The sequence below is a fragment of the Coregonus clupeaformis genome, chromosome 20, assembly GCF_020615455.1.
Source record: "Coregonus clupeaformis isolate EN_2021a chromosome 20, ASM2061545v1, whole genome shotgun sequence".
NCBI classification, from domain to species: domain Eukaryota; kingdom Metazoa; phylum Chordata; class Actinopteri; order Salmoniformes; family Salmonidae; genus Coregonus; species Coregonus clupeaformis.
Genome location: NC_059211.1, coordinates 2532089 through 2553229, shown reverse-complemented (window position 1 = coordinate 2553229; position 21141 = coordinate 2532089). Strand labels below are relative to the sequence as shown.

The following is a 21141-nucleotide window of genomic DNA, read 5'->3' as shown; positions in this document are numbered from 1 at the left end:
TACCAGGCGGTGTCAGAGGAAGGCCCTCAAAATTGTCAAAGACTCCAGCCACCCTAGTCATAGACTGTTCTCTCTGCTACCGCACGGCAAGCGGTACCGGAGTGCCAAGTCTAGGTCCAAAAGACTTCTCAACAGCTTCTACCCCCAAGCCATAAGACTCCTGAACAGCTAATCATGGCTATCCGGACTATTTGCACTGATCCCCCCACCCCCACCCCCCACCTTTTTACGCTGCTGCTACTCTGTTAATTATTTATGCATAGTCACTTTAACTCTACCCACATGTACATATTACTTCAACTACCTCAACTAGCCGGTACCCCCGCACATTGACTCTGCACCATTACCCCCCTGTATATATAGCCTCCCTACTGTTATTTTATTTGACTTCTGCTCTTTTTTTCTCAACACTTTTTTGTTGTTTTATTTTACTTTTTTATTAAAAATAAATGCACTGTTGGTAAGTAAGCATTTCACTGTAATGTCTGCACCTGTTGTATTCGGCGTATGTGGCCAATAAAATGTGATTTGATTTGAATAGAGAGGAGTGCATAGAAAGGGAATAAAGTTCAATTTACGCACGCATAACTCTAACATGACTTCCCCCCCTAAGTGAACAAAAATAATGACCCCACACACTATATACTTGCAAATCAATCATTTTATTGACAAACGCAACATTTCGGTCACATTTCCGGTCAAGACATACAGAAAAGGAAGTGAATTTATGGGGTCACATGAACAGTGTGTGTGTGGAAATAACTTGTCTGGACTTCCTCAACTCAAAGCCAAAGGGGTACTCCCGGGGCGAATGGCATTGATTTACGCAGTCCCGTTCCTGTGTGTGTGTTGTGACTCTTGACTGTGTGTGAGGGGGGTTTTAGCTCCAGCTCAAAGTTTTTATGGCCTTTTTAACCACGGGACTCGGCGTGTCGAACGGGATGGAGAACTCATGACTGCAGTCTGGGGCGGCACAACCCCTTCCTCTCCCCTCCTCCTCCCCCTTACACTCCCTTCTCCTCTCCTCCCCTCTCGTCCTCCTCTCCCCTTCCCTCCTCCTCCCATCCTTCTCTCCCCCCTCCTCTCTGTGTATCTCCTTTGTCTGATAAGAGGTTGAGCTCCACGCCCCATTCATGTCATGTGTTGCTCATCACCATCGCATGGCAACAACACACACAAGAACGTGTGTTTATGTCTCTGACTGACTGGTAGTCTGTGTCTCGGGAATGTATTTTGAATAATAATATAATAATATGCCATTTAGCAGACACTTTTATCCAAAGCGACTTACAGTCATGCGCGCATACATTTTTTTGTGTATGGGTGGTCCCGGGGATCGAACCCACTACCCTGGCATTACAAGCGCCATGCTCTACCAGCTGAGCTACAGAGTGCTTGGAACTTCACATTTAGCATTTTGCCATCTTTGTGTGTGTGTATTGTATGTAAGTGTTTTAGCATGTGGGAGCAGTGGACCAGGGAGCAGTCCTGTGAGTGGTGTTAGGTCCCTGTGAGTGGGTGTGTATGGTCTGGGTCGCCAGCTTTTAGTACTGCAGGACCTCCGCTCACCTCCCTGGGACCATTCATCCACACCCACGCCTCTCTCCATCCATCCTTTCTCCATCCATCTCTAGTCTTTATCCTCCATCCATCCAGCCTCTCTCCATCCAGCCTCTCTCCATCCAGCCTCTCTCCATCCAGCCTCTCTCCATCCATCCTCTCCAAGGAGCATTCCATCCTGTGATTGTTGCATGAGATACTGTATTACATTCAGACACACACAAATACACATATGCACACAACACCCGCGACTACACTAAAAACACACACACACACCTTCCGGGGATTTTCTCCTTGCTGTAGAACAAACAACAAGACAATTGCATTGATTTAATTAGCAAAAGCTTACGTTTTAAAGTAAAGCATTTCAGAGAGAGAGAGAGCGAGAGCTTTGTTGATCTGTCAGGTCAAGGTCGGGCTACTGCTGGATCAGCTGGATTGATCTGTGGACATAAACATGTATGCTGGGCCTGTACACGCCTGTGATTAAGGGCTTTGGGAGTGGGAGTTTGTGTGTGTGTCCTCTGTTAAGGATCATTCATCTATGTGTGCGTCTGGCCCCTGGTGGGGGTTATTCAGTGTGTGTGTGTGTGTGTGTGTGTGTGTGTGTGTGTGTGTGTGTAAATGCAAATGCAAATGCACAGAGAGCTATTAGCTACACATTACATTGCCCCTGTATTTGATGTGTGGGATTTAAATGTGCTCTTTCTACATGGCCTGTCTTTAACAAGCCCAGTGGGAATGGGCTTTCTCAGAGAGGGCTTAAGCTCCTGGTAGGAGTATGTCTCGCCTCAGCGTGTGTGTGTGTGTGTGTGTCTGCGGTGTGTATGGCTGCTAGTAGGGGGGTGCATTCGCCTCTGTGTGTGTGTATGCGCCTGTCAGCGTGTATCGTGTGTGTGTGTGTGTGTGTGTGAGTGAGTGAGTGAGGACCAATGGTCGTAACTCACAGTGACTGTAAGCAGAGGCCCTGGCAGGGTGGCCTCAGCGGTGCTGCTGCGGTGCCGGTGGGCCCTTCTCCATGTCACACACAGACCACCAAGCCTCCCTCCAACCTGATACTGCTGCCTGCCAGAGACCTGCCACAGGCCCACAGCACAGACCAGCTCAGGTAGCACATAGTCAAAACATATGGAGAAACTAACTGCCAGGCTGTGTGTGTGTGTGTGTGTGTGTGTGTGTGTGTGTGTGTGTGTGTGTGTGTGTGTGTGTGTGTGTGTGTGTGTGTGTGTGTGTGTGTGTGTGTGTGTGTGTGTGTGTGTGTGTGTGTGTGAGTGAGAGATAGAGAGATGCAAATAAGGAAATAGTGGGGTAGAGGGAAGGAGAAAGGTGAGAGTGAAAGAGAGCGGGGGAGAAGGAGAGAGTTCAGCCTTTGACCTATGACCCACAAGTTCAATATGTCCTCCCTCTTCAACCTGATCTCGTCAGGCTGTGTGGTCTTCATTTCCACCTGTCACTGGATGCTTTATGACCTTTAACCCAGCTTATACGGATAATATGTATACAGTGAGAATACATTCATTCAACGTTAATTCAACATTTGGGATAAAGATTGTAAGAGTTGAGTTTGGGTTGTGAAAGAGTTTGAGAGGTAGTGTAAGGAGGATGTCGTTTTTACCTGATAACTGCATCCGTAGTTTTGAATGTAGCAGAGACACTTGCTACCAAAGATAGCTCCTACCTTAAGACGTTCACATTGGCGGCAGTTGGTGTTCTGGTTGTTTACTTGCTGTCAATGGCAATTCCCTATTTGGTGGAGGCTGAGAAACTCCATGGAAGCCATCTGGCAAACAACTCTAAACAGGGCAGATGACATTGTTATGGCATTGTTCAAGCACAGTGAGTTTCCCTACCATATTCATAGTACTTTGTAGTCGACCGAGAATACAGTACATGAGCACCACAACTTGATGACTTTAAAGTCCATCCAAACATCTCAATACGTTAAAATGATGTACTCAAAACTAAGTAGGGAAGTAAATGTAGTGAAACTTTTGGAAGGGAAAGCAAGTGTCACTGTGTACATTGCCTTCAATAAGAATTGACACCCCTTGAATTTTTTCACATTTTCTTGTGTTACAGCCTGAATTTAAAATGGATTACATTTAGATTTTGTGTCACTGGCCTACACAATAGCCCATAATGTCGAAGTGGAATTATGTTTTTAGACATTTTTACAAATTCATTAAAAATGAAAAGCTGAAATGTCTTGAGCTGAAAAGTCTTCAACCCCTTTTATGGCAAGCCTACATAAGTTCAGGAGTAAAAATATGCTTAACAAGTCACATAATAAGTTGCATGGACTCACACTGTGTGCAATAATAGTGTTTAACATGATTTTTGAATAACTACATCATCTCTGTACCCCACACATAGAATTATCTGTAAGGTCCCAAAGTCGAGCAGTCAATCTCAACCACAAAGACCAGGGAGGTTTTCCAATGCCTCCCAAAGAAGGTCACCTATTGGCAGAAAAGAAAAGCCGACATTGAATATCCCTTTGAGCATGGTGAAGTTATTAATTATACTTTGGATGGTGTATCGATACACCCAGTCACTACAAAGATACAGGCGTCCTTCCTAACTCGGTAGCCGGAGAGGAAGGAAACGGCTCAGGGATTTCACCATGAGGCAAATGGTAACATTAAAACAGTTACAGAGTTGAATGGCTGTGATAGGAGAAAACTGAGGATGGATCAACAACATTGTACACTACATATCCAAAAGTATGTGGACACCTGCTCGTCAAACATCTCATTCAAATATTCATGGGCATTAATATGGAGTTGGTCCCCCCTTAGCTGCTATAACAGCCTCCACTCTTCCGGGAAGGCTTTCCACTAGATGTTGGAACATTGCTGCAGGGACTTGCTTCCATTTAGCCACGAGCATTAGTGAAGTCGGGCACTGATGTAGGGCGATTAGGCCTGGCTCGCAGTCGGCATTCCAATTCATCCCAAAGGTGTTTGATGGGGTTGAGGTCAGGGCTCTGTGCAGGTCAGTTGATTTTATACACCTGTCAGCAATGGGTGTGGCTGAAATAGCTGAATCCACTAATTTGAAGGTGTGTCCACATACTTTTGTATATATATTGTAGTTACTCCACAATACTAACCTGAATGACAGAGTGAAAAGAAGGAAGCCTGTACTGAATAAAAATATTCCAAAACATGCATCCTGTTTGCAATAAGGAACTAAAGTAAATCTGCAAAGAATGTCCTGAATACAAAGCGTTATGTTTGAGGCAAATCCAACACAACACATCACTGAGTACCACTCTTCATATTTTCAAGCATGGTGGTGGCTGCATCATGTTATGGATATGCTTGTCATCAGCAAGGACTAGGGAGTTTTTTAGGATAAAAATAAACTGAATAGAGCTAAGCACAGGCAAAATGGCAAAATTCTAGAGGAATACCTGGTTCAGTCTGCTTTCCAATTCACCTTTCAGCAGGACAATAACCTAAAACACAAGGCCAAATATACACTGGAGTTGCTTACCAAGACTATATTGAATGTTCCTGAGTGGCCTTGTTACAGGTTTGACTTAAATTGGCTTGAAGATCTATGGCAAGACTTGAAAATGGCTGTCAAGCAATGATCAACAACCAACTTGACAGAGCTTGAAGGATTTAAAAAAGAATTATGTGCAAATATTGTACAATCCCGGTGTGCAAAGCTCTTAGAGACCTAACCAGAAAAACACACAGCTGTAATCGCTACCAAAGGTGATTCTAACATGCATTTCATTTTCAATAAATTTGCTTACATTTGTAAAAACATGTTTTCACTTTGTAATTATGGGGTATTGTGTGTAGATGGGTGAGAAGAAAATCAATTTAATCAATTTTAAATTCAGGCTGTAATACAACAAATGTGGAATAAGTCGAGGGGTATGAATACTTTCTAAAGGCACTGTGTATATTTACTGGGCTCAGCTCAAAGCAACCTGAACCTGGGAGGGAGTAAACACGGACACACACTTCCTCAGGGCAGCACACTGCACAGTGATCTATTGGAGTTGGGTGACAGATACTGAGAATGCCTGGGCCTAAATTCAGCCCTCCACTTCATCAAAAACATCCTCCCTCCCTAGCCTGGATGAGGGATGTGTACACTTCTCCTGATGGCTGGGAGCAAGGCAAACAGGCCAAGCAGCGTGTCACACTGAAATATCTCCCCGTCTGGCGAGAGGTACATACACATATAGGAACAGACAGACAGATACACACAGGTGCACACCGAGGTACACGCACGGACACACACAAATAGAGGTGCATACACACAGGTGTGTGAAAACACACACACACACACACAAAATCATGGTGTGACCCACATACCAGGCAACTGCATAAAGAAGCAGAGAAAAAAGGAGGAGAGGAGAGCAGAGAGAAGCACCACTTCACTCCAGCCCCTTGTGACTCTACTAGTGTAGTAAATCTCACCCATCCATCCCATCCCATGTCCCACTCCACACCATTGTAAACCGCAGCCTGCATGAGGTGGAAGTTCCACCTTTATTTATTTGATCTATCCTTTGTTTAACCAGGCGAGTCCCACTCAGATGGTAATCTGGTTTACAAGGGAGTTGAGAGAGTTGATTCTCTAAGCTCAGTGGGCCATGACCACATAATGCTCTGTACAGTACAACAGACCTATACAGATGGCTATTTAACACATATGACCAGCCTAGATGCAGTTTCTAATGGGAAATGTCAAGCATTCACTTCACTTCTCTCTCACCTCTGCTGCTAATACTGTTCTATTCCCGCCTCTAATTACTATGCCTTTTAAACAAACCAGAAATTAATCCATTTCATTCCCTTCGCCCAATTAAACCATCCATCCTCTTACTTACGCCCACCACAGGGTTGTCTTTCTCTCTCTCTTTCTCTGAATGAGACTTGACTCATTGTCCCCAGTGGGAGAGAAGAGTAGTTTAAAGATTCTCACTACTCCAGTTGACTTCCTGGAAAACTAGACCCACCGTGACTGTCTCATTATCTTTATGCTGGAGTCCTAGACTATCCCACAAAGCCAGGGCTCAGTCGGATCACAAGGCCTCTAGACGGTCTGAACCTGCGGAGGAAGAGAGAGAAAGAGGGGAGGAAGAGAGAGCGAAAAGGGAAGACATGAAGAGATAGACAGAGAGAAGAGAGGTGTGTTCATGCTATCCTCTCTGTTAAACCGGAGGGCATTCGAGGCTACATCACATATCACTACTCTGTATGCTAATTGGTTGCAGCGTCTGTTACTCGGCAGCCAATCCCCCGTCAACACCTCAGCAGACACCCAGGGTCAACTTGTATGTGTGTGGGAAGGTGTTTTCTGTTGGGTATACAGTGCCTTCAGAAAGTATTCATATATTCAACAGATTTTATTCTCACCCATCTACACACAATACCCCATAAAGACAAAGTGAAAACATGTTTTTAGAAATGTTTGTAAATGTATTGAAAATGAAATACAGAAATATCTCACACCCCTGAGTCAGAACATCTTAGAATTGCATTAGGCAGCGATTACAGCGGTAAGTCTTTCTGTGTAAGTCTCTAAGAGCTTTGCACACCGGGAATGTATAATATTTGCATATTTAAAAAAATATTCAAGCTCTGTCAAGTTGGTTGTTGATCATTGCTAGACAGCCATTTTCAAGTCTTGCTATAGATTTTCAAGCAGATTTAAGTTAAAAAATGAACTAGGCCACTCAGGAACATTCAATGTCGTCTTGGTAAGAAACTCCAGTGTATATTTGGTCTTGTGTTCTAGGTTATTGTCCTACTGAAAGGTGAATTCATCTCCCAGTGTCTGGTGGAAAGCAGACTGAACCAGGTTTTCTTCTAGGATTTTGCCTGTGCTTATCTCTATTCTGTTTCTTTTTATCCTAAATAAATTCCCTAGTCCTTGCCGATGACAAGCATACCCATAACATGATGCAGCCACCATGCTTGAAAATATGAAGAGGGGTACTCAGTGATGTTGTATTTACCCCAAACATAACACTTTGTATTCAGGACATAAAGTTCATTTCATTGCCACATTTTTTGCAGTTTTACTTTAGTGCCTTATTGCAAACAGGATGCATGTTTTGGAATATGTTTGTTCTGTACAGGCTTCCTTCTTTCACTCTGTCATTCAGGTTAGTATTGTGGAGTAACAACAATATTGTTGATGCATCCTCAGTTTTCTCTTATCACAACCATTAAACTGTTTTAAAGTCACCATTGGCCTCATGGTGAAATCCCTGAGCAGTTTCCTTCCTCTCCAGCAATGGCGTTAGGAAGGACACCTGGGTCTTTGTAGTGACTGGGTATATTGATCAAATCAAATTCTATTTGTCACCCGGGTGGCGCAGTGGTCTAAGGCACTGCATCGCAGTGCTAGCTGTGCCACTAGAGATCCTGGTTCGAATCCAGGCTCTGTCGTAGCCGGCCGCGACCGGGAGACCCATGGGGCGGCGCACAAGTCGTCCAGGGTAGGGGAGGGAATGGCCAGCAGGGATGTAGCTCAGTTGGTAGAGCATGGCGTTTGCAACGCCAGGGTTGTGGGTTTGATTCACACGGGGGGCCAGTATGAAAAATAAAAAAATAATGTATGCACTCACTAACTGTAAGTCGCTCTGGATAAGAGCGTCTGCTAAATGACTAAAATGTAAATGTAAATTTGTCACATACGTGTTTAGCAGATGTTATTGTGGGTGTAGCGAAATGCTTGTGTTTCTAGCTCCGACAGTGCAGTAATATCTAACAAGTAATATCTAAGAATTTCACAACATATACCCAATACACACAAATCTAAGTAAGGAATGGAATTTAAGAATATATACATATGGACAAGTAATGAATGATACAAAACTAATAATGTAAAAAATAATACATAAAAAGGGATATTCGGTGTCTGCTTTTTATTTAATTTTATGTATCAACCAATAGGTGCCCTTCTTTGTGAGGCATTGGAAAACCTCCCTGGTCTTTGTGGTTGAATTTGTGTTTGAAATTCAATGCTCGACTGAGGGACCTTACACATAATTGTATGTGCGGGGTACAGAGATGAGGTAGTCATACAAAAAATCATGTTAAACACTTATTGCACACAGAGTGAGTCCATGCAACTTATTATGTGACTTGTTAAGCACATTTTTACTCCTGAACTTATTTAGGCTTGGCATAATAAAGGGGTTGAATACTTATTGTCTAAAAACATTTCAGCTTTTCATTTTTAATTAATTTGTAAAAATGTAGAAAAGCATTTATCCACTTTGACATTATGGAGTATTGTGTGTAAGCCAGTGACACAATATATCAATTTAATCTATAACACAAGAAAATGTGGAAAAAGTCAAGATGTGTGAATACTTTCTGAAGGCAATGTATCAAAGTATTTAGAGAAAATGCCTTTATATGGTTATGGCCGACACTTTTCAAGCATTTCTCAGCCTTTAACCTGGTTTTTATTGGTATCTCATAATTGAAAACCAATTATCTTACGTTATGTTAAAGGGCCTTTGTGTTAGCTTAGCTGGAGAGTGTTTCACTTGTTGGAACAGGTCATTTTTATGGGAGTTCATGAACAAGGCAAAGTTGAGTTCAGTTTACTGCATTACATTAATTTTATTCTCTCTCGCTCTGGGAATGGAGACGAGTGTTTACTCCAATACAACTTCTTTATTAACAAATTTAGATATATAAAATGGCCGTGGCAGAAGTTGCTAAAGCTTCAAAAGACTGCAGTTGTGTGGTGTGTTAAATTATAAACATTACCCTACTTTAGAAGAAATCTACAGCCAAGTTCTATAAATGGTAGCATTGATGCAACAGTTGGCTACTGAATAAAATCTATTTATTGAGAAGAAGACGAAGACAATGAAGAAGATTAAGAGGAATAATAAAAGTCGAAGAAGGCAGGAACCACCTGGAACGATCTAAAGCAGGGGTCACATTCTGAGTCAAAATGCAAGCCGAGATCTACCGTTCATATTCGTTTTTTTTTAAGCCTAGGCAACAGTACTGTAGTAATGAGGTTTGTGCAGTAGGCTATAGGCCCAAAACATTATCACTGCATATTGGCTTTTCTTCTCAGACCATTTTTTACAATTATATTTCAACATTTGAGGTAGGCTATATGATCACACCGGTAATAGATCAGTTGTTGTTTAATATTGCAGATAGATTGTTGCTTCCATCAATGTAATTGTCTGCATCATTTACAATCCCCACATATATATATATATATATATATATATAGTACCAGTCAAAAGTTTGGACACACCTACTCATTCAAAGCCTTTTCTTTATTTTTTACATTGTAGAATAATAGTGAAGACATCAAAACTATGAAATAACACATATGGAATCATGTAGTAACCAAAGAAGTGTTAAACAAATCAAAACATGTTTTATATTTGAGATTCTTCAAATAGCCACACTTTGCCTTGATGACAGCTTTGCACACTTGGCATTCTCTCATCCAGCTTCACCTGGAATGCTTTTCCAACAGTCTTGAAGGAGTTCCCACATATGCTTTCAACAATGTAGAAAATCGTAAAAATAAAGAAAAACCCTTGAATGAGTAGGTGTGTCCAAAACGTTTGACTGGTACTGTATATACATACAGGGTGGCTATTTGAAGAATCTCAAATATAAAATATATTTTGATTTGTTTAACACTTTTTTGGTTACTATATGATTCCATATGTGTTATTTCATAGTTTTGATGTCTTCACTTTTATTCTACAATGTAAAAATAAAGAAAAACCCTTGAATGTGTAGGTGTGTCCAAACTTTTGACTGGTAGTGTATATATAAATATACATACATATACATATACATACTTATATATTAACATATATTTTAAAAATATAAATATCAGCCCAGTTGTTGTATTACTTGTGAGAGACAGCTGAATGAGTATACATTTAAATAATTTGCTCTTAAAAATTTTACTGGGCTGATGGAGCCTGCATCTGATGGTCAGTCTCTGTGGAGGGAGAGAACAGCAGACTGAGGGTCCGCCTCTCAACGTCCCTCCGCTCTCCCTTTCCTCCGCTGACACTGACCAAAAAGGGACACCGTCTTCCAGCTGATGGCATTGCATTATTTCTGGCTCATGCACAAATTAATGTTGTTACTCCTATGACCAGAGAAAGTGAAATATTCCTCAAAATTAAAAAAGACCCAAGCCGCTAATAATAACAACGCAAGCCTATTGATACACTTTCCTACTCATTCATTGCAGCTGCAGTGCTGGTTGTAGCGCTAGTGGAAGTAGGGAAACTTGCATTTTATGGCTTATAAAAGTGTTGAATAGAAAGTGTTGAGTAAAAACTTAAACATGAACTCACTCATAAAAACAGCAGCTCTTTGCTGTATTCGTTGACAGTCTCTCTCTAGTCATGGTTTTAAAAGTTTAAATATCTCACAGTATCAACTTTGCTGTAGCTTTCTTTCACGCCTGCTACGTTACTGCAGACACAGTAATCTGAGCCATTCGATTGGTAGGCCTATAGTGCACTTGATTTGCTCCCCCCGGGAAGGCAGGGTTTGTACCTTCAGACATATGAAATGGTTCAAAAAGGGAACACATCGCCTCCCCGGCGCGCAGGGTAGCTAAATCGGGTGCACCTACTGCCAACAGCACGAGTTGAATAAGAAATGTTGGCGATCGACTAGGAATGCCTTGGAGATCGACCAGTTGATCGCGATCGACCGGTTGGTGAACACTGATCTAAACAAAGCATTCCAAAACAGGGTTTCGATGTCGAAGCGCTGTAAAGCCCCTTTGTAAAGCCCCTTTGCTCCACTGCAAGCTAAAAGGGAAGTCAAGGAAGTCAAAAGATCCTACTGGCAGTGTTGGAGTGTGAAACGGACGGCCGGAGGATTGATACCAGTGTCAACTCCAGACGTCACATGACCAAAAGAACATCCCCACAGTGTGTGACGCCTCAGATCCCGCAGTGCTATGTACACAGGAAACTGGCCAAGACAAAGACTTGTGGAATAACAAAAAGCAAAAGGGGCAATGAAAGATGCTGTCCACAAAAAATAAAATACATTAAGTGTCATGAAAAAACACTTGCCCTCTTTGGTTACACATGTAAAATATATTATAAAACATGGGCAGCACTGTTGGTTTTGGAGTTGGGCAGCTATGGATGGCCAGGCCAAGGGTTTCTATGTCCTGGAATGAGAGAGCGGCTCCAAGAATAAGAAGGCACATCACTAACTGCTGGGCAAGGGTCTTCTGAGGTCTGCCTTGTCACATTGTGATCCACAGACATCAATCTAGTGCCAACATAAAACAGCTCTTTGTTCGCCCTGTAGAACGGTTGTGCTACACACACATTTCCCCCCTGAAATGTATTATAAATGGATTTTGCTTCACCTTCAAGACGAAAGGGGGTTTGCCAACATAAAGACCAAAGAGGAACAATCATGTTTTCTCTGTGATTTGAAGGAGCTCCATTGACAGTTTTGATAGGGGCAGAAAACATTTTAACTGTCATATTAGAGGGGTTTTGAGGAAGAATTGGATTTCTCCTTACGGTCATGTCGTCCTATCAACTGAGCCAGGCTGGACAAGGAGGACTAGACTGTGGGTCTTCAAGCTGTAGCTTCATGCTGTGCTGTTGAGACCGACTGAGAGAACCCAAAGATACTTCGGAAACCATGAAAATCTCATTAAGTTCACCAGACCCACTCAGTCCTTGAGAAGACTGCAGGAGGCCATTTGAAGTAGCAAGGTGGTCTCCCTTTAGTCCTTTCCATCGTACTGTGCAGAGATTTGAACGGTTGAGCATCTGTGGCTTATTCTGCGAAGTATTTTTTAGCGTAAAAGTTCTCTATTAGTTACTGAATGACAGGGATTTTGTGCATTCTTGCCAATACAGACCCCCTGCCAACATTAGTTTACTGTGAACGCTTCATTCAACGGCCACAACCATATCTAAAGCATCAAGCATCATCAGACACATGCCAATCGCCCAAAGGAGTGCTGGACACATTGCACAATGCACGTCAGGGGCCTCCTGGTTTTGCAATGCAAACTAAGAGAGTCGGAAAGGTTTGCTAACATGCATCGTTGACCCCAAATTGCCAGAAAACAACTACAAATCTCTCAGCACCTCTCCAATGGCTGGTTGGCGAGGACAAGGAGTGAAGAGAAGAGTCTAAATGGTCTTCCATAATATTTGTGCTGAATGAGGCAGTTTTCTCAGAAAACTGGCCCTATATTCACAGAATGGAAACACACAAGCACTAACGTTAGCACTGAATATGAATATGAGGTATGCATATACGCAAACAAACTCACCATGACAAACACTGGAAAAGGTTAGCCTGCCCATTAGCCTGCAAAGCATTCATTCCATGCTTTGTCGGCGACTCAGCGCACAAGCCTCCACGCCAACAAGCAACTTGAGATTCCAGTCCATATGAAACAAAGCAAACAGTGGGTTAAGGAGCCGCCAGAAGTGCAGCATTAGTGTACACAGCCATAAGTCAAGAGATCTGACCAAGATAAAAATTGACAGGACTCCTGTTTAAAAGGCAGGGAAAGCCTAGGAGAACTGTTTATCTGACCTTTCAACTCCTCCTCCTAAACTTAGGCTCATTGTGCAACATTGGGCTCGGCATCTTGGTTGTTTACAATGGCGATATATGGAGCACAGGCGGATTAAATTGTTGCCTGCTGTTAAAATACATTGGATTTGTTGTGGACTCTGTTTAGTGAACTCTCCAATTAAACACAATCAGGCTATTTCAGAATGATGGGAATCTACCAAGTATTATAAACACTATCCAGATGATTGGGAGTGAGACCTTTAATGATTAGTAGTTACTGGAGGAAATTACCATTGTAGAGATGCAACACATGGTTAAGCCATAGCTAAGTCATTCTATTTACTCTGGGTTGTCCCCATCATAAAGCGTCTCAGAGTAGGAGTGCAGATCTAGGATCAGTTTTTTGCCTTTTAGATAATAATGAATATGATTGTATGGACAGGGGGGTCCTGATCCTAAATCAGCACTGCTACTCTGAGACGCTTTGTGAATACGTGCCCAGGTCTCAGACTCTCAGTAGCTGGTTGGCTGAAATCAGGTTGGAAGAGTTTATTTATAAAGGGGGATACAGCGGAGGGTGAAGGTGTGCTCCACTTTCTCGCCCGGCGTCTCTGCCTTTGTGTCGGTGTGTTTGTGTAGGATTTTAGTGGCTCTTCAAGTGTTGGAGCTCCATCAGTTAGGCCCACACACCTTAATCATGGCACCCATAGTCAGTGAGATCTGGGCCCATGCCGCCGCTGAAGGGAGCCTGGGCTCGTCCCATGGGTGTGCCCTTCTCTCCTGTTGAGTCATACATCACACAACACCAACCCCCCTCCATGGAGACACACCCACACGTTACCCCCTTCCACAGTGACATCACACAATACATGCACATCACAATACATGCACACTGCACACAATACACTCACCCAACACACACCAGCCCCCACCTGTCGGCCGACCAGCCCTCCACCATTGGCCATTATCAACACCTGAATCACCACTCACAGCTTGGCTTCTTTAGGCCTGATGACTCACACTAGAGGGGGTGCATAGAGAGCCCATGATGCATGTCATACAGGTAGTTCTCTCACCATTCACCTTCTCTTTCTGGAAATGTTTGTCATCATCACTCAAAGGAACCTTTGTTATTCGAAAGGATTTCTCCAATGACAGAGATGGAGGAGCATCATCCCTCAAGAAAGAAACCAGAAGAACTGGACTTTAAACGGCCCAACTCACCTCCCCCTCCCATCTGTAGTCATCGGAGACACTTCCCAAATCTTCAAGACTTTTGTAATGGAATATTTTGACAGCATGCAATGCTTAATTACTTTGCTGGAGTTGCAGAGCTTCAAACCTGCACCGACTTGCTGTAATAGAAAGACACAATTCATTAAATAAGAAGGGGGGCATGACTTTGTTTCAGTGCGAGGACAAGAAGATACTACTCTGTTCTGTTCCTCTTCAATTGAAACCAATGGCCCTTAGCCATCTTACCACTGCCATTACCATTGTGTCTAAGGACAGACTTCTACAGAGCCTCTGAACCTAGTAGAAGCACAGTGTCTGTCCTGTGATAGCTGTATGAGATTCCACATGCTCTGAGTAATTCCCCCCCCTCCCCCTCCCTCCCTCCCTCCCTCCCTCACCCCTCCTCCCACACTCCTTGTGCGGTGCGTGGCCCTGAGTCATCAGCCCAGCCAGGCACCCCACACTTTCCTTCCCAGCCCCTCTCTGGCTGTGGCAAGGAGGACGGCGGATTCACCGACCAACCGAAGATTCACGATCCTCCCAGAGGAAACTCACTGAATAGCCTCCGAAGGTGATGAGTCACCCCGACGGCGGAGCACTCCTCTCCGTCTCCTCCAGCCAGCTTCCCCCTCTCAGACAGTTCTCCAACCCCACCCGGATCAGATCAGAATCCTCTGTCCGTCTCTCTGTCTGGCCCTTGGCGCAAAGTCAAGACACTGAAGGACATATAGCTCACTTGTCTGCATGTTAAACAATGGAGACTGGGGTGATAATGACATCCTCAGGCCAGCCTGCAGGGTACATAGCTGTCATTAGTGAGGATGAAGATGTCTATAGTTCTGTCTGGCCAAAGTGTGCTCTGATCTCGAATCATCCCACTCATCTAAAGTATTGTGATGCTGAACGTAGCACCTTGAACGAGCCGTGAACTTCTGGATAAGAACATCTGAGGGCAGAGTTGCGTCTAACTAGATTTGTTTGACTAATTAATTGACAAGTTAGGAAAGCACCCTGACAACGGTCGTAATGTCGAAATGCGTCAGTTGGGAATAACAAATAAGCATTTTCTATTCCATTTTCAATGCCCTCCAACTTGCTCCAAGACTGAATGGATTTCATAGAGCTTGTAATGAGTGATTCGCCCATAACATAGAGACTTGTTCTAATAGGAGATTTTGTTGACCATTGCAAGAGCAATAAGGATTTTTAGGGGCATTATGACTGGGTTAATAAAACACAGCTGCCCCTAAAAGTCCCTCACTTTTCTTGCTGCCTTTTTCTCTTTCTCCCTGTCTCTCTTATGTCTCTTCCAACCTTTTTGAGATTGAACCGTAGCGTTTACTGGCTTGTGGACTGGCTGAGGAGTGGGTTCACAGCTTCGATTAGTTGAGTACTAGCAGAAACGTGGCTGGATCATTCGGAACAACAGAGGTGAAAGAAGAACCAACCAGCCGGTCGGTCGGCCAACACATTAGACTTTTGGGTTTAGATGGATGGGGCTAGAGGGTTGCATATTTCGCACAAAGCAATTTATGAATTGTATATTTATAATGGCTGAGTTTTATTAGGATTAGCGTAGGTGTTTTAAAAGGAGTTGAATGAGTTCAGAACTTCAGAGCTTCAGTCTTTCTCAGGAGGGTCCCTAGTCTAGTTCATTAGCTATTCAGCTTTACTGTAGCAGACAATGTAAACACAACCTAGGCCAGTTGAATTAGAGGAGTTTGCTGTATTCACAATTACTACGTAATGACAATATGTTACATATGTTATGTCTTTTGAATTGCTGTATTTAAGTTGGAAACTCGACGAACGAATCCAATGACCTGACATACCTTGAACAAGCATTCCCTGGCATATACTCACAAATGTACTGTAGGCCCAGGCCTAGTTACAGCTGCAGTCTGTTAGAGACTGATATGGTCTGGTTAAAGTGATTACAAGGACTATTGCAAGTGGCAAGATGAGCCTGACTGGACCTGGAACAATGTAAAATGCCATTGAGTAAGGCTTGGCAGGCGGTAGGAGTGAGCACTGTTTATATCCCAACTTTAATCAGTACTCTTGGTGGATATCCCAGATATCTAGCATAGCCATGGTGCTTATTCAATCCAGGCCCAGGCCCGTGTCACCAAGCCTTCCTACTTAGGCCCTCTACTCTCTCATACTCATACTGGCTGTTTTCCTGGTTGGTATTGAGGAGTTGTTGTGTCATGCAGTGTTTTTGGTTTAGTTTTTGTAGTGAGTCATTTCATCTTTATGGTAGTAGGATGTAAATTAGCATAGTCCTACATATATCTTAAAATGACCTGAAACAGAGCAATAGGAAAGTTAATGATAGATTACGCCCTCAAACTAAGCGAGAAGCTATGTGTTTCAGTTTTGAATCGATCTAAACTTGAAACTCAGTTCACTCTTGATGTGAATTTTTATGAGGATTATCATTTCTCCAGTTAGAAGATGATACATTTGACAAATGCTAATCTTATAGGTCTATTGTCTTTTATGCTTATACTGATGATAAACTAATTAAGTGTTAAAATAAGGTCACTGATGTGAAAAATAGTTAAACAGAGCTGACACATCTGACAATTGCAGCTTATCACAACTGTAGCTTAAAATAGCAGGCTTGTATAAACAAAGTCTGTGTTAAAGGAGTGAGAGGAAAACGGCCTACTTAAACTGAACACTAAAGAAATGCATTGATGACATGCATTTTAGTCAGATGGTGGGATAATAGGCCTAAATAGTAGAGGTTGTAATACAGTACTATGGCAATGATCAACAGATATATAATAATTAGATATTATTGCATTCAGCTTTAAATAAAACACATGATTTAGCATAGGTCTTACCTATGTGTCATTTCAGCATGTAGATGTCACCATCAGCATGCCTAATATAAATTACATAATGCATTTAGGGTATAGATGCTAAATTCATTACTGGGGTATGTAGGCTATGGCATTCGGCTAGCGAAAATATGTCTGAGACTAATTTGGTAACTGACTTCAATGCTACCTTTATGACTTCAACACACTTTAAGCAGATTAGAAGATGGACTTTTCTCCTCCTCAGTTGCTTTCAACTTTTATCTTAGACATGAAAGTATGGTCAAGTAGACTGTTAAGAGATATCATAAAAGTTATTGCATCTTTGCATGAAGACGTTTTTTATGGGCCATTCAAAGACTATTTCCAAGATGTAGGTCTGATAAATGTTTAGATGAGCACATGTAGGCCTGTCATAGAGATTTAAGCCCACATTTCACATTTATAAAAACATATGGACTTGATAGGATATAATCTAAAAGCAGTTATAGATCAGTGTTGTAATAGGGTATTAAATAGTTTTGCTGCTGACTTGTCATCATTTGTAGGACAATCTTATTACAACAATGAATAAAAAAGCTCAATTTGACCCCCTCACTTCTAGAATAAGGAACAATATAGGCTATATATTAATTGTGTGTTATAATTGATATTTTAATATCAATCCCTGTGAGGCCCTTAAACTAGGCCTGTGCGTTTTGCGCAAAAGTTACACTTGGTTTGGTTGCCCATGTTCAGGGCAGTGTGCAGTGCATGTCGTCTCCCCAAATTGCATTAGTGCGAAATAGTTCACAAGTACAGAACCTATATTTTGTCAGTCCACTTGCAATATATTCTGAACGTGTTGGTCACATGAGCCAGAAACTGGGACTTTGTAGGCCAGTTGAATGAATGAGGACTCACCTTGCCCGCAAAGACCCAGCCTCTGGCACACACTGATTTCAGAGCACTCTATAATTGTGTGAGGAATTAATTGTGGCTTGTCCTTGGTTTGTAAAAGTGTATTATGATGCATAATGATTAACAAAATAGGCTAAATCCTGGTATTTTAGCATTCATTCAGTATATCCTATTCAAAAACGCAGTTGGCACAAATTAATTGTCCCAATATTGTCGACTACTTCCTATCCAGACAAGAAGGCGCAACAATGAATTCAAAGAAATCTACAGAACCATAATAGGATATTCATATTCACTGTTTGACTGAGCTAACGTTGTCTTTACCTGATATTCTCCAATGTCACAAACATGTTCAGCATAAACGCGCAACGCGGTAGGATCCGTGATGTCTCGTCCGCATCCGTTGGACAGCAAGATGACTTCGCGCAAAACCCTCGCTTGATGAGGAGTGTATGGGAGAGATTGGAGATGCGTGCGAAGTTGAAGTTCGCCACCACCGCCCCTCTTTTTGATCAGTTGCGCTGGTATTGCACAATCCCCAAATTTAGAAATAATATCCTTTGGGACGAATTGCACCATTTCCTTTCAAAATAACTTGAAATGTTGTTTTCTCCAAAACAAGAACTACGCAACAGTGTAGCCCTCGTGCCACGGTGCCAGTGATTCCCCTAAGCTTTTTTTTTTTTATGGATAAATGCGATGTTTTCCAGTCTGAGCGACCCCGGTGCTCACGCACCGCCGACTGTCCTCAAAATATCCATTCTCTGGAAACGGACTTGCTGATGTTATTGCCCTGTTGTAGGCTATATGACCACGACATCGCCAAGAGCTGGAAGGATTTGATATATGGTGTTGCGTCCTCGTGCTGGGACCTCCCCAAAATGGACTTCTGCTAAGTGGTAACCTGGTTATTTTGAGCGCGTCACTTCGACTCGTCTCCAAGTTATAGGTTTCCATTGCCAAGGTTGGGTGCAGCAATTGTACTGATATTGTTATAGGCTACTTATTGATGGAATAGACATTCATAGAAATCGGTAAACTATTGACAACACAATGAAAGAAAAGTGGACACATTCCTGTTGTTTCTCTCTTATACGAATTATACATTTATTTTGCCCACATAATAATGTCGTCAAATTGGCATATTATAGACTAATAGTCCTGGTGGCCGTTATTAAGAAACATTTTAGATTTAATGTAAGCATGGCAGTAGCCAATATTATGATTTTATATGATTATTATATTGGCCCATAATTTCCCTTGCGCTCCTTTTTCTTTTGGTGGTGTGGTGCGACTCCTCGTGGCAATAAATTGGGCATTATTGTAGCAGCAAGAATGAAAAGGCCTATAGAGCACGCTCTACTTTCTGTGCGTAATGACGCACTTTGTGCAGGAGCAATGCCACAGTCGCAACACCAAGACAGCGCCACCGGTTTATTCTAAACTGTATTATGATTTTTATAAACCACAGCTACGGATGTTCATCCTTATTCCAACAACGATTTGCATAACATTGCCAATCCCTCGGTGAGTATTATTCGTTTGTGCTTAATAGTCGAATGATGTCGCGCTGGTGAACTTTGGCTCGAGTTTCGACCGAAGGATGATGTTGATTAAGCTGTTTTTTAAAAAGCTCTTGTTTTGGCCAAGTAAATTATCGCAATCAATATTATTTTATCTCCCTCCTTTGTCCTTTCCTGTTAAATATTTGCTCAATGCCATTGGTTACAAGGCCATAGAAACTTATGAATATGGCGCCTCGATTTGCGCACAAAGGCTATTCAAATTGGTCCCAGTTTCGAATGGTTTTCTCGTGGGGAACTCATCACTAATGAAATGAGTTTCACATGCATCGTTTTATTCCATCGCCAAAGTTCCTTATTTACTAAGATTAAGATTGTCATGAGGGTCCAACAGGCTATCTCTGCGCGCTGATGTCAGACAGTCAGCTGGTGTTAGTCTAGGAGGCAACATAACAGCTGGACATTCTGATAAGGATGAGAATGATACCTATTCTAAAAAGAAAACAGCAATCATAACATGTTGTGGATGATGAATGAATATCATATTGATTGTGCTACTAAACTCAGTTTCCCCTCTCTAACTAGCCATATGACCTCCATTTAAGGGGTCAGAGGTCACCATATTGTGCCCTGTGTGTACCTATCTCTCCTTCCCCCGCAGTGAGGGCCGTGTAGTGGGGCCCGTGAGCGGCAGATGAGGCTGGGGTCCAGCTCCAGCGGCGAACTGTGGCCCCCCAATGGTCTCCCCCACCATGAAGGCACTGGTGGACGCCGTGTGGGCGGTGTGGAGCATCGGCGCCTCCGTCTATGACTACATCCACACTAGCGCCATGGAGGAGCGCATCCACACGCTGGAGACTGTCATCACCATTCACCAGTGTGTCATCGCCGCGCTGACCGCTGGAGTGGTGGTGCTCTTCACCTACATACTGCTGAGGAAGCACTGAGGGGGAGTGAGGAAGGAGAAGCCGATCAGTGCCCAGGAGGCAAGTTGTGAGGACAACACTGGATTACCATAGTGATCAGAAGCATTGAGAGTGTGGGGCTGGAAAGTCATCCAGAGCCCTGGAGAGGCCTATCGGCCTTATTGGATGAGATGGAGCAGGACTTGATTAATAAGAGATTTTGGCTACTTGCAATGTTTTTGGCTATTTGGCCTTTAGCTCGACTGGCAATTGTACCATTCTACTGCAGAGGTGTTGCCGGACACTTCGTGTGGCTCAGTGAGTCAACGGTTTCACTCACTTTGCACCCATGGAAGAGGAAGACATGGGCAAAAGATGCATGAAAATGAATATTGTTACAAATACAAGATACTCTACAGACCAATGTATCAAACTAAAATACAAAATACTTTTGCAAAGTATTGTATTTAGAATGTTTTTATTTATTTATACAAAATACATTTGCAAGTACACGCCTCCACTACAACAATATTCTTAGTAACGGTAACAAAAAAAGTCGCTGTGGATAAATGTCTGCTAGATGACCTAAATGAACAATCGCAAAGCACACTGGGTATTATTATTGGCCTTGTTT

General features: G+C 42.6%; 1 long non-coding RNA gene across 2 annotated transcripts; it reads right to left on the bottom strand.

The window, feature by feature from the left end:
- Positions 1–2774: 2774 nt before the first annotated feature.
- LOC123481417 lies at positions 2775–19197 on the bottom strand. Of its 2 annotated transcripts, XR_006657090.1 has the most exons (4): positions 18404–19197; positions 14340–14470; positions 12865–14136; positions 2775–3353 (listed from the first exon to the last, which is right to left on the bottom strand). It is a non-coding gene; the product is annotated as an uncharacterized LOC123481417 (long non-coding RNA). The 2 variants fall into 2 exon arrangements; XR_006657089.1 differs by having other exon boundaries at positions 12865–14470; positions 18404–19196.
- Positions 19198–21141: the final 1944 nt, after the last annotated feature.